A 15010-nucleotide genomic window follows, 5' to 3' on the forward strand; every position below is an offset into this window, starting at 1 on the left:
AGCGGGATATAAACTTATAACACCTCTTTTTATGATTCGAGGGTTAAAAAGAAAGGTTTGTCTAAATTTGGCTGAATTCTAGGTTAAGATCTTGAACCGTTTTTGAAGAAAAATGCATTTTTTTTCGCTCTCCGTGATTTCAGCTCAATATTCACAGGAAAGGAAAACTGTACAAAATATTAATTCATTACCATTGAATAATAGAGTGAACAAAGATTTCGTTTATAGCTCACTTGGTTACGCGTTTAATGACGTGGTGACTTATAACTGACTAAACGGCTCTGCTTGTCATTACTCAACTAGATACTCTCTCCGACATATCTTTAGCTATAAACCGATTGTAAGCTATCTCCTTAGCCATATAAAATAAATGAAGTAGAGTTTTTATGGACGTTCTTATGTATAAAACGAAGAGGGAATGTGTACTGTGTGTTATGGTTATTTTTTACTGTATGTGATTGGTATTGTGTGTATATAACTTCATGAGATGGTCATGAGACCTTTTCGGTTCATGTATCTACATATTCAACCACTCTTTGTTTTATACATAAGAACGTCCGTAAGAACTCTATTTACTTGATATAATAGAAATGGCTCACGAAATTATTTACAAATTGTGTATTTGAAATTCACTACTTTCCTCGCCGCTCTGCATTACAGTGAATTAAAGATTTGTAAAATTAAAACGGAATCCTAGAAGAAGTAGATGGTAAATTGTAATATAGGTACCTTTTAGTTCATGTATACCATATTTTTTAGTAGTCTCTTGCAAGTAATTTACTCACTGATTGTGTTTTTCTTTCATACATCAAAGAACTTTGTTATACACTATATCTATAGTAAATAAAAAGTTACAAACTCTAATATTTTATTAACGGAGTTTATCCGTACGTGAATATAAGTATAGTTTTTAGTATTAGGTAGTTCACAGTACCGTGACTATAATATTTATTTATTTTATAAAAATAAAATTTATTTTATCATTTTATATTGTAAATATTAGTCGGGTGCTTTTAAATTTTTAACCTTGTAACGCGTCTATAAACAACTGATTTGAATAATTTTTGTTGTTGCTATATTACAAAAAAGCATACAAAAAGTTTATAGTGTATACTATTATACAGTGTGTCGCATTTAAGATTAAGACACCCGCACACTTAATTCATAGGAATCAGTCATTTATAGGAATGTCGATTTAAAAATTTGGGGGATGGGTCATACAGGGGGATGGGTCACATTTTTTGGGATATTTAACCGTAACCTGAACTTTAAACTCAACCTACTACAAATGGACAAATAGGGAAAATTCTTGAAATTTTGTCTAGCGCCAGAGATGGTAAGAGAAAATTACTCAAATATAAGAAAAAACTTTTAACAAAAAGAAAACCGACTTCAAAATAAAAATTTTTCCAAAACAAATTAATATGCACTAAAAAGTAAACAAATAACGATAATATAATGTAGTTAAAATTATTGTTATTTTTGGAGTCGGTGTCAGGGAAACAACTCTGACAGAACAGTTTGCTACATTAGCTTGGCTGACACCTACTCCAAAAATAACAATAATTTTAACTACATTATATTATCGTTATTTGTTTACTTTTTAGTGCATATTAATTTGTTTTGGAAAAATTTTTATTTTGAAGTCGGTTTTCTTTTTGTTAAAAGTTTTTTTTTTCTCTCAATATTTTTTTACTGATAAAACTAGTTTTAACAAACATAAGACAGGTACATACTTCTCAAAAGTTGTATCAAATGATTTTTTAAAGAACTCCTTAATATGAAAATTCTTCACAGTTATTTGAAAAAATCAGAAAATTTCTTTGACAGTTTTCGGAAAGGTTATAAAGCAGAGATGTAGTGTATAAAAAATAAAAATTTGCATCAAAATTTTTAACGATTTTTCCAGTTTTGCAGAATCAGTTTGACATTTTGGAAGTTAGTTGGTATGCTTAAAACATTTGAAAGTCCTGCTTGGAAAATAATTTGTATTTTAAGTTGAATTTAGATTTGAATGCTAAGGAGTGATTTGAGAGGAACTATACGAATTTTTATTCTTTTTAACATTCAAATCATTGACTCTTGTCTACTGAAAATACTTGTTTACCGAAATTGGTGTAACTAAAGTCAGACAATGAATGAAATCAGTTCTCTATGAGAGACTTTGAAGTAAATTATTTCTTACAATACAGAAAGATGATAAAATTGACAGAATTCAATTATTTTAAATTTGTTCAAAGTAAGTACGATCTGTTACAAATAATTTAATAGTATAGATAATATAAAAATATATTTTTCCCCATTTTCATTTCAACATTATGATTAAACCAATTTACAATAGATAATCTAAGTTTAAGCCATGTACTTGATATCATAGTGAGCAAACTTACTCACTAAATAGAAGAACTGATAGGAGAAGTATCAGCAGAGAAGTGTAGTATTGTGATGCAACTTACTTCATTCATATAATATAAAAACTAGATTATTTATTTAATAGGGTCACGTCTGCCCTATTTTTATTTTCTACTGAATCCGTTGAACACAGCATCATAGTATTACACAACACTGCCTACGTAGTATATGCTATATCTACACTACGATCTTCTTCCAAGCTTTCTTCTTCGTTTTTTCAATAGTTTATTTTTATGTCTATTATGCCAAGTCTTTACGCTATGTTTAACATTTTAAGATGTTTAGAGTATGTGTATGTTTTCTATACATTTTATTTTCATCTGTTTTTCCTTTAACATTACAAAAGTTTTCACAAATAAAGGTGTCACTTTGTGTACGTATATGATGTTACAAGAATTGCCTTGATGTAGGGTGTCTCGCAAGAAGTACTAATACCGAAACTGCAAAATTTTTTATAACTGTCAATATTTAATGACCAAAAACTCTCGAAATCGAATTTAGCATAGAAATTGAGTTAAGAAGAATTAATTGACTATTATACATAAGCGAAATACCAAAGAAAGCGATAACTACGTTGGTTTTTGCTATAATTAAATCCACTATGGTCTAAGAGAGGGTATAAGGTTGAACTTTACCCATCCGATAAACAGATGAGACATATTTTTATGAAGTTTTCTTGATTTATAAACACGCCTATCATAGTTTTTCAATCGTAAAGTGATCATGCCTATTTAAAATTATATTAATTCTATTCAATTATTTCCATGAACTGGTTTTTTCAATAAAGTCTATATCATTATTTTCGTGATTAAATCATCGTTCTTCTGATACCAATTTCGATTGATTAACCGATCGGTGTTCTTACCTATATTGACTTTCCTGTTCATATGGTATCAGAAGAAATACTGATCTGTTAACCGATCGAAACTGGAATCAAAAGAGAGATAATTTAATTACGAAAATAATGGTATATGCTCGCCTGAAAAAAATCCACAAATTGATTAATTTACTGAAAAATAGCCATGAATACTTTTAGATAGAAAAACTATAGAAGAGTGTTTAAAAATCAATAAAATTTCATTAAAAATATGTGGTTATCTGATGGATGGGTGATCAAGTTTTGTTCACATGAAGCTTTCGATTCTTGAAATAATTTTTCAAAGACTGTGGTCTAGTTGATATCCTCTGTTGCTTACACCTTTCTAAATGAACATTTATTTTGCGTTATTACGTTTATTTTAGTTTCACATTTTGTAATTACTCCGTAATTCTCTCTATTTCTTCTATAATATTTTTTTTTTTGTTTCCATAAGCTTTTTTGCTGAAACCATCACGTTTAGGTTTAGGTAATATTTATTTATATCAAATCTAAATCCTACGAAATAAATTTCAACCATCTAGCTTAAAAAGTGACGCAATTTCCTTACATATATCCTCCGTTTCAACCCCTTAAAGCTCTTTTTTCGCATTAAGTAAAGCAGCCGATGCCCTTTCTCAGGCTCTAGACTATCTTTGTGTCATTCAATTAAATCGGTTCAGTAGTTTAGGCGTGATTGCATCAACACATAGACAGATAGGCAGTCTGAGTTATTTTCGCATTTATAATATGGGTAAAGACTAGTACGGATTAATAAGGATAAAAAGGCGTGTTATTTTGGAGATCCATTCTGTATATTAATTACGTCATATACACAGATTTTAGTCAAAGTGTTTGTAGGCATGTTTTTAACAGTTTTTATTTTAAAATTTATAACAAGCTGAAGACCGTTAGAAAATGAAAATGAACAATATGATCAAGTATTTAAAGCTGCATTTAGATAAAAGAATAGATATCATTCACAAATTATAACGATAGTTACAGCAAATTTTCATTTCAAAACAAATTCTATTCCGTATTCCAACAAAATTATATTTTTTTGTATAAATATATGGTTCTCATAACGTTCAGTCATTGAATATATTTGTAATAATATAAATAGTATTCCATATAAAATTTCATTTCAAATTGTGTTAAAATTGGAACATAATTCATGGGTAATATACATAACATATATGACCAAATAAACTGTGTCACATATGTGTAAAAGATGTGCCATGGGGAAGGCTTTGTAGCTTTATGCCATCAAAAATATAATATTATCCAGAATGGATTGTATCTGGCTGGTTAATCTTTTTTCTTGCTAACTTTTACGAAAAGGAAGTTTATAATTTTCTGTTCTTCACTTATGCAGAATAAGTATCCTCTTACTGCACTGGTTTCTGTGTGACAGAATAATTATTACCACTGTGGTAAGCCAAGTTTACTTGTTGCAAAAAAAATGGTTAATTACCGAGGTAACTTACCAGTCTGAAAGTTCAAAAAACGTATCTCTTAAACAAGTGAAATTTACAAAATTAAGAAAACCCCGCCAAATTTTTCGGATCTGGAAACCTAAACTCGCATTTGAACCATATCTGAGAACCACTCTCCATTTTATTGCCTTTTTCCTTAAAACCATTTCCAAACTGAGCCGATTTGGAAAGTCTTTAGTTTTTTCGGGTACAAAACCCTAAATTTGTACTTGAAATATAAGTAAGAACACTCTCCATTAAATTACCTTTCAAACAAAACAAAAAAAAAAAAATAGTTCATCCGTTTATGCGTTACGATGCGACAGACAGACAGACAGATAGACTCACAGACAGACACACACACATAGCGGTCAAACCTATGACACCATTTTTTTTAGTTTGGGGTTAAAAGTAAATTTCTTCATCGAAATCAAACTACTTATTTTACTTCAGAATCGTTAAAATTTCTAGAATAATCAGATTTGAACATAGACTTCAATACTTATTTTATTGAGCTCTTTTTTTTTTAATATTTCTGTTTCTATTTCTAAAAAATTCCTCTTAGTTATAATAATGTTTTTTAAATGTAAATATTTGCATAGCTCAATATGTTATCAAATTAAGCCGGATTATGCGGATTATTTGATATTAAATCAATGCAATGTGTTTAATGAGGCTTTTTTCGAATGATATTTTTTGACATTCACATTTGCACAAAATTCAACATTCGTTCCATCACTAGTATACAATAATTATACTTAACAAACTTATCTTAACCTACTAATTTTAATATTTTAGCCTTCATAAGAAGCGCGACCCTATGGCTGTCGCAACCAAGGTCCAAAGTTAAAGTAAATGGTCAATTTAACACTTTCATTCCAACTCACACAGTATGTTAAAATCACACTGATATTCCTTGAAATGATGATACTTTTATAACAACAATCTTAGAAGAATATAAACTCATTATCATTACCCTCTCATGGCGATACTTATGGTATAATATTATATTTTGGGGTATAAATAAAAACAACATAAAATTCAAGTATAAAGCTTTGAATTTCATAAATAAACCATGAGCAAGAAAAAGTATTCTTTTTGTCGTGTTATTTTTTCTTCGTGCATTTGTTTATAGAAAAACATCTATTTAATACTTCAAACAAAATATTATTTTAATAAGAAGTTAGCAGATAGAAATGGATTCAGAAAAAGAGAGAACCGTTACCTCTAGAAATTTTTAACCCCTGTGTGTCTGTCTGTCTACATGTCTGTCTGCGGCATCGTAGCGCCTAAACGAATGAACAGATTTTGATTTTTTGGTTGCGTTTGAAAGGTTATTTAATGGAGAGAGTTTTTTGCTATGTTCCAAGTGCGATTTTAGTTTTCTGTACCCGACAAAACTAAAAAATTGGAGATTATTTTCAAAAGCGGCTTAATTAGGAAAAGGTTTTAAAGAAAAAGGTAATTTAATGGCTAGTGTCTTTAGATATGTTTCAAGTGCGAGCTTAGGGTTCCAAACCCGAAAAATTGTCTGAGGTCTTTTAAATTTGGAAACACTTGTTTCAAACTATACTATATCGGCTTTTACACTAAACCCTATTTTACGAGTCATTTGAGGTCAAGGCTAAGGCGAGCAAAGTGTGAGGTGCAATAAGGATGAAGTTATTTGTGTCAAAGTCTTCATGCAGACTGAGTGGAGTGTTAAGTAAGTGTTGCAGGCGGTCAATATTTATATCGAAGAAAATTAAAACATCAAAGATGATTCGGAGCGCTAAATTTTGACAAATGTTCATGTACGGGTAATTCAGTAAAAAAATTAATATTTTAATCAGACTCATAGTGGAAATTATTTGTACCTTTACCGCCCTTGGTTTTCCAAATGACGAAAGCTAAATAATTAAATCATATTTTCTATTTTCGATACTTCAAAAATTACTCCAGAAATCGAAAAATTTTATTTTTACCATTCGTCTTATATTGTCAAGTTATAACATAGTTCATCATCAAAATTGAAAATATACATTTTTTAAATTTGTGTCCCCACTACCGTGCTCATATATATCCTTAATTAGACGAACTATTTTTTTTGTTTTCAATAATTTATTAAAGTTTAAACTTTAATTAAAATAGTTTTTTTTTTTTTTTTTTTTAAATTTCCACCCACTTGTTTTCTAGAAATCTATGAAAACATATCATCCATCTACTGTTTTACCATAAAACCAATGTTAAATATGCCTACTTTTGAAGTCATTTATTTATTTAAATGGTGGGACAAACCCCTAACAACTTAGTCAAACTTCATATAAAACAAATCAAGCCTTTTATCCAAAATTGCCCTGGCGCTCGTACTTCATTAATTTTGTTAAAAGTAAAAAAAAATTTAACATAAAATCAAACTTTTAATAAAATCAAAAATTTATGTTTATTTATTTTAATATGATGATGTTACACAGTATGTTGCAGGTAGGAAACTAAATAAATTTTACTACATCGATAAGGGAAAATGGAATTGATAAAGGCATGATCATCATTATTGAAATAGTCTTATTTTAAGATGTATAATAAATATCTTTATTAGTGAATATAACCAGCCATCACTATTTTACTAACTTTACTAAATCTCACATAATCCATCATTCTACATGTATACCTTAGTGCCTTTCAAAGGGTCCAACGCACGTATCAATTCACAGAAGATTTGCTTTTATCGAACTATACTTCTACTTGTGTTTCGGTGCGTGTGATGCATTAACTAACATGTATTATTAGGCATTGTCAAATAGACGCAACAAGAAAACTTTATTTTCTTTTGTGATTTATGCTCCGTGTAAAATTCTATATTATTCGTTGAGTTTAAATATTTAGATTTTATATCTTATTCTTAACTCGATGATAAGTATTTTATTTAGGTTCATTTCATGGACTTGTTTTTCTGTTATAGTGTTATATTATAAATGTGAAAGTAAAATTCTATCGGCCTGTCTGTTTCCTGGCTTCAGAGCTAAACGAGAGAACCGATTTTGACTTCTGACTTCTGAGGTTGTTATGGTTATATATAGTTATATAGTATTTGTAAGGTCGCATTTAGACATATTTTTCTTTGGTGATTTGCCAATATTCGATCCACCATTGAAGTTGGATATTTTTATATATCAAAGAATTCTTTATATTAATTTCAAAAATTCTTTTGTTTTTTTTTTTTGCCTTTCTACATTTTTTTTTTTTAATGGGATTCTATCCTACGATAATTAATTGGTGGAACTGCAAATCAAGCTCTTCCACTTTTCTATTCATCGAAAACAAACAAAACATCGGCAATCATTATTACCTTCCCAGTAAATGAAGTAATTGTAATGGGTCCCATTTTTGAAATCAAAATTTTCAACATATCTTTACGTTTTATGGTTAGGGCAAGGTATTAACAATAATTTGGAGAAGAAATATGTATGTGTGTGTGTGTATTTGTGTGTGTGTGTGTGTGTGTGTGTGTGTGTGTGTGTGTGTGTGTGTGTGTGTGTGTGTGTGTGTGTGTGTGTGTGTGTGTATTTGTGTGTGTGTGTGTGTGTGTCTGTGTGTGTGTATTTGTGTGTGTGTGTGTGTGTGTGTGTGTGTGTGTGTGTGTGTGTGTATGTGTGTACGTACGTAATTAAACTTTTTTTTTGTCGTCGAGGTGTCCATCGAAGCATATTAACGTGCAATATGGCAATTAGGTCGGACGAGATTTTTCTTAAATATTTTTCTGCCGATATCGCACAGACAAAAAGTGATATCCACTCAAGGGTCGCACCAGACTCTACCCACGGCTTGATTTTGTATATATATAATTGCAGCAACAGCAACATCTTTACAAAAACAAAAGGACGAGTTCTAAGGGACTTTTATACCAAAATATTCTATCCTACTTGACTGCAGAAATGATGAACAAAAAACGCCTTCAGAAGTCGAAAATATATACAATTTGACTTAAAATTTTAAATGTAGGTTATTCAATACTTAACTGAAACTTTCAGTCAACTTTCTTGATATAACAAATAAAAATAAACATAAATTTTTTGTTAAAGTATTAAATCACAAAATATATAAAGGAAAAACACTCAGTTAAAGTATCTATAGGGGAAGGTGCTGTGCCTAGATTTAAACCGTGTAGCAATAGTAGACAATGTGGTTAATTCATGTCGATGATTGTTTTTTCAAGGTACAGGACCCTGCGTTGTTGAAACTTTACCTCCTCGAATGCCTCCTGCTTATGTAGTTGTTACAATCTCATAAGTATTTTGTAATAATATTTATAAGTGATCGAACCAATAAAAAAAAAAAAGATTGTTTAAAACAACCAATCAACTTCGTACGGTAGTTGTATCATATTCGTGGCACCATTCGACATTTTTGATCTCGTGATGAGGTTGAGACAACCTCATATCGGTTGATATTAAGAATATTTTTTACAGTACAGAATTATTCAAGGTACGTTATGCTCTAGGTACAACATCTCACCCTCTATATTTATATATTATTATTATTGAAGATGAAAAAGCATAGTAATAATAATAATAATAATAATAATAATAATGAAAATATATATTATCATTCAATAACACACAACAAAACAGTCTTTATATATTCAAGTATAACACTAACACAAATAAGGAAAGCAAGGCAAGTGCTTATTTCTAAGATAAATAATTGAAAGATGGGTAAAAATAATACTATGATGAATAATTCAAAAAAACATTCAATTGAATGGAAAACTTTGGTGTCAAATACTCTCATGACTTCAATCTACCAAAAGTTAACCACTGATAATTAATAATGACAGGCGACCTGGAAGTTAGGTCGCGAGTAAGTAATGTAATGTTTTTGATAAATATCAGATTATAAAATTTAAAAAAGTATCTATGTAAGTCTATTGGTGGCATCATGCTACAGCCCTGATTGTCCATCAATGCACTCATTCACTGACTATCATTCGATAACCAGTAGCCAATGATAATCAGTAGATATTAGTAAATTTTATAAGAGTAAATTTTATTTAATTTTATTCAACTAATTATCAATGCAATGATTGATAAATACACCCATAGGAATAGGGGATCGAAGTAAATTTTGTTTTATCACTTCAGATGAAGAATTCTCACTTCACTGATAGAAAAGTGAAGTTGGTATTTAAAAATCTTTACAAGTATGCCAGATATGAACGTTTAAAATTCCTAATTAAACAAAGAGGAAGGTATCAAATAATGACGTAATGCGTGGGTATCGCCATTGAGATTACATATAAAACCTAATTTTGCTAAAAGGAGATGGGCAACCTTTGAATGCAATTTTTGATACAATTTTAATTTCACTTTCGAATTTTGTGGTATGGTATCAAGTCTAGTTTTACATTTTTATGGATAATATGGCCAAACTCGACATAATCTCCTATTATAAAGCCAAGCCTAACAACATTTTGAAAATCTTGGAAATCTTGATCTTTCAAAAAAACTGTAATAGCTGTTACACTGTAATCTTATTAACTGTTATCAAATCTTTCTGTCATAACAATTATCTTTCTGTCAGAATACTAAATTCACCGAGCACGCAAAAATCTTCTGCGGGGCACATATCATTTAATAAAAAAACTTTTACAAAAACAACCGATTTCAAAAAAACTATTCCAAAACAAATTAATACCTATGCACTAAAAAGTAAAAAATAAGTGCGTATTCTTTTGATAACAAACAAGAATCAAAATATGTTTCAGATTTCTCCTAAGTAAAATGAAAAAAAAAAAAATTAGACTACTTAAAAGTCAATTCAATTATTACGATAATATAATGTAGTTACAATTATTTCTATTTTTGGAGTCGGTGTCAGCCAAGGGAACAACTGTAACAGAACAGTTTGCTACATTTACTTGGCTCCAAAAATAGCACTAATTGTATTAATGTAACTACATTATATTATTTTAACAATTTAATGGTCTTTTAAGTAGTCTAATATTTCTTCTTTTTCTTTTTAATTTATTTTTAGAGAACTCTTTTTGATTATTGTTCCGAAGGTTCGATACTATTAAAACACCAGAGAGTGAATTGTTATTTTTTACTTTTCGCACTACACTGTTATGTGAACTATCCATGTCAACGGTCCATAGTGAATATACGCCATTTCCATGGAAACCAGGTTAACTTTTTTTGTTATCCACGGCTACCCTTCTTTCGTTCCAAACTTAATTTCAATGGTTTCTAAAATATAGAAGTACATGAAATAAAAGAGAAATGGGACGCTACAGTAACAGATAAATATAAGGAAATACATTACTATTTAATGAAATATTATTATTATTATTATGATTATTATTATGTATAAAAGCAGAAGAACTCTTTTGATGATTGCACGAAAATATTGTATACAAGTATAGAATATTTCTAAAGTAAATAAATAATAAATGATTGATATTATTGATAATTGAATTGGAATTCTTTAATACAATATGAAATAATTTACATGAACTTTTAAATCAGTTTCTTTCACTTTTGTTGTGTATACATTTATTTGTGCTATTACCTACCTATCTACCTACAGCTACGTACATAACATTGGTATATAAATTATTGATAATAAAGTTATGATCGTCCTCATCATATTTTCTTTCTACTATTATATCATTCTTACTATTTCTTTTGATTTCAAGTATTTGATTTATTACACTTGAGAGCTAAAGAATACATAAACATACCAAGTGTCTTACGCTCTGATTCTGTAGTCACATAACGTTTTTAGAAAATAGTAGAATTAAAATAAGATTTGACTCAAAAAACATAAGCAGAACCAAAAATTCTGGTTTAAATATTGTGTGGATTTGCCTGTTGAACATACTTAAAATTTCCCAAAACTTTGCTACGGTTATATCTTGATAAAAGTGGGATATTGATATCAGTAAAATGAGTATATGAAAAAAAAATGCTATTGATTTATAGGATGTATTATGGGTACATATAAACGTCCAATAAGTTATGAGATATGAATATATAAAGCTTCAACAACGGCCAGAAATTTCACATGCAAAATTTGAAATGCATACAAATACTTAAAGTTTAATTTATATTTAATAGTCTGGAATGTTTAGCTGTGAATAATAAAAAAAGTACCTACATATTTTTAAAATCTTTTTTATAATTAAAAAACAAAACTTTAGATTTAATTACTGTTCCCTTTTTAGACCCGGTAAAATCCGTCTTTGAGAATGAATAATTTTCGATGGAAAATTTTTTGACGAAAAATTTTATTTTCGAAACTTTTCTGTTAATATGACTTTATTTCGCGTCGATTAGTGACAATCTCATTTTACTAGCATTTATATAAAAGAAAATCGATATTTTGGGTGTTTTTTTTTTTTTGGCGAGATGTTGTTGAGTAAGCTTTACACTACAAATAAAAGTATTATACAGATGAAAGTATTAGAGAGATGAAAATCATAAAAATCGCGATTTTTTCAAACTTTATTAATTTTTTGCTCGAAAACTGGAGAGTTTTTAGAAAAATATCTAGGGTTATTTTTTTTTTTGTTAATTTTGACCCCAATTATATGATAAAGAATATCCTACCAGATTACCCATAGGCAACCCGCACTTTTACGTTTAGGACCATTTATTAAACGGAATGGTTCCAAAATTTGCCATGCTAAATGACGGATTTTACCGAGACTATTTGATTTTAAAATTAAAAATTCCATCCAATTACAAATCTACAAATATCACAAGAAACAACTAATGAAGATCATTAAATAAGATAAAAAACATTTATTAACAGAATTCTTCGAACACACCACTAATTAGTGAATGCTTTAATTCCCAATAGATACCGAGATGATTTCGTTTAAATCCCAACATAGATTCGTACATAATCCTAATTCAAGATACACAGAACAAATACAAGAAGATAAAATTCTTTCTTAATGTATATGTATATACATTCTCAATGTGCTACACTGAATAGTTAAGGCAGACATATTTAAATCCAACTAACTTAAGTATAATTTGACTGCTATATTAAACAGAAAATTAGCATTCATTTCATGTAAATATTTGTCACTATATAAGAAATAAGAAATTTGATACAATTGGTAATAATAATTGCAATATTTTTAACAAAATATTCTGTAAATATTAAACTTAAAGGCCAAATGATCGGTTAATAAATATATGTTTATTTTTTTTTTTCAATACCGAATTCTATTTTATGCAGTATAGGTATTCGATAAGGCTGTTAGAGAGGCTGTAAGATTTAAAAGGTTCAAAATTATTTACTAATATTTCAGAAACTTCTTCCACTGGTTTCTATAAGGACAAAAAACTAACATATTTTGAAAAGACGTGTATATATGTGTGTATGAACGCAATCAAAATCAAAATTTGCATTTCGAATAATTTAGGAGAAAGTTCTGAGCTATATTTCAAGTGCAAATTTAGGGTTCCATAACCAAATTTATTACAAACTTTTTGTGTGTCATTATAAATAATAATTTATTGACTGGTTAACAATTTAAACCAACTTGGTGTTTTGTAAATTTTACTAAAAATGAAAAATATAAGTAGCTTTCCAATTTAAAAATATAATTAAAATTTAAATTATAAACACTCTTTATGTTGCAAAAGACTATAAAACATTTTATCGAAAACAATTATAGTTAGTCACTTTAACGAATGTTGCTTTGGCGACATAAAAATATTGCTTGGCGAGAATATTATGACATTCTCCATCAATTGATTGAAGGAGGATTTTCTGATCTTGAAAAATGTTGTCGGAGCGATAGGAAAGTATTTAGAGGTTTAATACTCGTTTACTGGAGTATTAGTTTCGTGTTACAAGGTTAAGATTTTATTGGATCCAATAATAGGGCATACGCTCGCTATTAACAAATGATAATTAATATTATCCGGTATAAAAGTTTCGAAAAAATATGGACGATTGTTTTCTTTATTATGTGCCGCAACCGAGTAAAACAATTGTTTGACGTTTATAATAAACATTGATTTATTTATACTTCTTACCTCAAAGTGTTATTACATGTTATTCTCTATACCAGTGGTATACATACGCCAAAGATTTTATTAATTTGAAAAGAAACATAGAAATACCATAATTGTTTCATTAATATTTTTTTATAACTGTAATAAATCTTCAAAAAAAAAGTAACATGAATTGTTCCCGTTTTTCTTTGTCCTACGTTTTGTGAAACTAACTTTGACAATTTTATTCGAAAAATGTTAATTTATATGTTTTTGTTATCGTTAATAATTTTCTTTCTTTGTAAAAGAAATTTTTTTTGATATATTATTTTTTTCATTTAGCAAATTTCGATATTCTATTCGCACGATTCATTAGGAGATATAATAATTTTTTATTTAACAGATGTAATTTATGTTTTATGAAGCAATTAACGAACAAAATCATTAACCAAACATTGAGAATGGTCTAAATTTCTAGCTATGGAAACTCACAGAGATCCATTGAAGATCGAAATTTATCGCTAGTTGAACTGTCTCACCGAGATATTTCGAAAATAGAACTCAAACCAAACAAATTTTAAAAAAAAAAGTAATTTCGTGATAAAGGTAAAATTTTATTGGCTTTATATATGCAAATCGATGTGACAGATCTTTCTGCCATAAGAGCTATCACACCAAATTTTCCCGCAAATAGATAAAATTTGTAATAAATAATGGTCTATAACAAATTAATTTCCATGAAAGTGCAAAAAATTTCTGAAAGGATAATCTCTGGCACACCTAATCTATTTTGTATCTATCGTTAAATAGCATTGATTCATATGCGAAATTTCTAAATCCGTGCTAGTGCATTTGAAACTTTGGTATTCTTCACAAGTACCTTTTGGTAGTGACATCTGATGGTAAAAATTCTAGCTATAGTAAAATTGCATGGGATGCTTTCAACACATAGGATTCATTCTATAAATTATAAAGAAAAACAATTAATTATTATCAAACTAGAATGGAAATAGTTCCACCAGACCTCTTCTGTTAGTTCAAAAGAAAATTAATGACGAAGTTAATAAATTTTTTAAATATTATTTATAGATGTTAAACTCCGAAAAAAAGTTAAAAGAGACAGTTTAATGGCTTTACTTACAAAATAGTAAAGCTGTCACAAAATGAAAAGTAAATGAATCACGACGCAAGAAACATTAATCGAAGTAAATAATATCATAACTGATACAAAACACATGTATTGTTTTCAAATTAGCAATCTAAAGGCAACGATATTT

The 15010-nt window shown here is 28.7% G+C and overlaps 1 protein-coding gene across 1 annotated transcript in view; it reads right to left on the reverse strand.

Annotated features, from left to right (window-relative positions):
- The window catches only part of LOC123297861 (lachesin-like), a 547758-nt gene that overhangs the window by 160806 nt on the left and 371942 nt on the right, over positions 1 to 15010 (reverse strand). The window lies entirely within an intron of this gene.

This window comes from Chrysoperla carnea, chromosome 4, assembly GCF_905475395.1.
Source record: "Chrysoperla carnea chromosome 4, inChrCarn1.1, whole genome shotgun sequence".
Lineage (NCBI taxonomy): Eukaryota > Metazoa > Arthropoda > Insecta > Neuroptera > Chrysopidae > Chrysoperla > Chrysoperla carnea.